The sequence below is a fragment of the Babylonia areolata genome, chromosome 32, assembly GCF_041734735.1.
Source record: "Babylonia areolata isolate BAREFJ2019XMU chromosome 32, ASM4173473v1, whole genome shotgun sequence".
Classification (NCBI taxonomy): domain Eukaryota; kingdom Metazoa; phylum Mollusca; class Gastropoda; order Neogastropoda; family Buccinidae; genus Babylonia; species Babylonia areolata.
Window position 1 is genome coordinate 16,095,994 of NC_134907.1, and position 2,500 is coordinate 16,098,493.

A 2,500-nucleotide genomic window follows, 5' to 3' on the forward strand; every position below is an offset into this window, starting at 1 on the left:
TCAGACACCAGAAGTGGTAGAGAAACAAAACCGCGCGCAAAGATGAATAAGACGTCAACGGAAAAATAAAAAATCAAATAACCTTAGCGCTCCGTTCAGCGCCGTGGAATTTACTTTCGCTTCCAAGGTCAGAATTTTCGTCTTCTGTTGCTGTTGTCCGTCGTGTTGTGTTCTGGTAAATAGATCAGCATTCGGAATAGAGTACCTGGTGGATAGAGGGTTTGAGGCCCAGGGTGGGTTGGTAAGCAATAAAACCTATCATTCCGTCGGTTGTTTTGTTTTTTTGGTTTTTTTATGAAGACGTTAAACATGGTGTGAAAGTCATAACTGAGAGACCCTTCACCTTTTCTGAGGGTTATAGGGCCGTCAACAGACCCTTCACCTTTTCTGGGGGTTATAGGGCTGTCAACAAGAGACCTTCACCTTTTCTGGGGGTTATAGGGCCGTCAACAAGAGACCATCACCTTTTCTGAAGGTTATAGGGCCGTCAACAAGAGACCTTCACCTTTTCTGAGGGTTATAGGGCCGTCAACAAGAGACCTTCACCTTTTCTGAAGGTTATAGGGCCTTCAACAAGAGACCTTCATAATCTTTATATTTGTATTTGTATTTCTCTTTTTTTGTCACAACATATTCTCCATGTGAAATTCGGGCTGCTCTCCCCAGGGAGAGCGCGTCGCTACACTGAGAGCGCCACCCATTTTTTGGTATTTTTTCCTGCCTGCAGTTGAAATTTGTCTACATAATTTTGCCAGGAGCATCCCTTTTGTTGCCATGGGTTCGTTTACGTGCGCTAGGTGCATGCTGCACACGGCACCTCGGTTTATCGTCTCATCCGAATGACTAGCGTCCAGACCAACTCAAGGTCAAGTAGAGGGGGAGAAAATATCGGCGGCTGAGCCGTGATTCGAACCAGTGCGCTCAGATTCTCTCGCTTCCTAGGCGGACGCGTTACCTGCTTTTGCCTCTGTCTGGCGGACTCCAGGTAAGGCCCATCTTCTTGGGGTCTTCCCGCGTTCTATATTCAAGAGACCATGATTGTCGTACCTGTGGGTAAAGTTGTACCTGGAGGTAAAATATCCATGGCCTACATATTCATTCATACCTGGAGTGGAGTGATGGCCTAGAGGTAACACGTCCGCCTAGGAAGAGAGAATCTGAGCGCGCTGGTTCGAATCACGGTTCAGCCGCCGATATTTTCTCCCCCTCCACTAGACCTTGAGTGGTGGTCTGGACGCTAGTCATTCGGATGAGACGATAAACCGAGGTCCCGTGCGTAGCATGCACTTAGCGCACGTAAAAGAACCCACAGCAGCAAAAGGGTTGTTCCTGGCAAAATTCTGTAGAAAAATCCACATCGATAGGAAAAACAAATAAAACTGCATGCAGGAAAAAATACAAAAAAATGGGTGGCGCTGTAGTGTAGCGACGCGCTCTCCCTGGGGAGAGCAGCCCGAATTTCACACAGAGAAATCTGTTATGATAAAAAGAAATACAAATACAAATACCTATATGAATATGCAAACTGCCGAGGTGAGCAGTATCCGGAATCCAGGAGCACTCTGTCAGTCATACCCGTAGCTCTTTTTCAAGCCTGGAGGCAAAAATTCGCCCTTACTACCTGTCAACAAGGGTGACTGCCCACGAAGCAGATGTAAAACAGTATAAAGCACCTTCTGTCCGGAATTCTCTTCCTCTGGATCTCCGTCACTTACCATCGCTGTTCTCTTTGAAAACAAACTTCGAAAACCCACACCTGTTCAAACAGCCCTTTGGGTGTGATGAAGTATAGCTGTTTGTCTGCAGTCTTCCTCCTCCTGCCCACCCCACTTTGCCCTCTACTGAAACCTTCATATGGTGTGTGTGTGTGTCTGTGTGTGTGGTCTATGTGTGTGGTGTGTGTGGGGGGGGGTTACTCAGTGTGTGTGCGAGCGCGTGTGTGTGTGCGATCTGTGTTTGTGCGCGTGTGTGTGCGTGTGTAGGGCATTTTTGTGTCGTGTGTGTGTGTGTGTGTGTCTGTCTGTCTGTCTGTCTGTCTGTACGTATGTGTCTGTGTGTGTGAGATTGTTCATATCTGCGATTGGTAGTATCGTCTTGGTGTATACAGATACACAATTTTTTTTTTTTTTTTTTTGGGGGGGGGGTCATGTGCAGAGGTATCTTATCATGTACTATTGTATATCAATGAGGCGTACTGAGCCCACTGCGTTTTTAGAATACAAGTTTTAAAGACGCGAAGAGCCTACTGTTGTTAATTTTTTTTTTTTTTTTTAGCGGTCTTGGTAATTACCCCAGTGCTCTCTGCAAGGAGCAGTGCCCAAGACACGAAGAGAGTGTGAACTATCTGTGTATATATATATATATATATATATATATATATATATATGTGTGTGTGTGTGTGTGTGTGTGTGTGTGTGTGTGTGTGTGTGTGTGTGTGTATGACTCTCTAACTAGGAGGCAAGATTGCACTGGCTCTTAGTGCTGCGTCCTTGGGGGCCAG

General features: G+C 46.1%; 1 protein-coding gene across 1 annotated transcript in view; it reads left to right on the top strand.

Annotated features, from left to right (window-relative positions):
• The window catches only part of LOC143276610 (bile acid-sensitive ion channel-like), a 237,506-nt gene that overhangs the window by 200,374 nt on the left and 34,632 nt on the right, over positions 1-2,500 (top strand). The gene's annotated exons all lie outside the window — the stretch shown is intronic.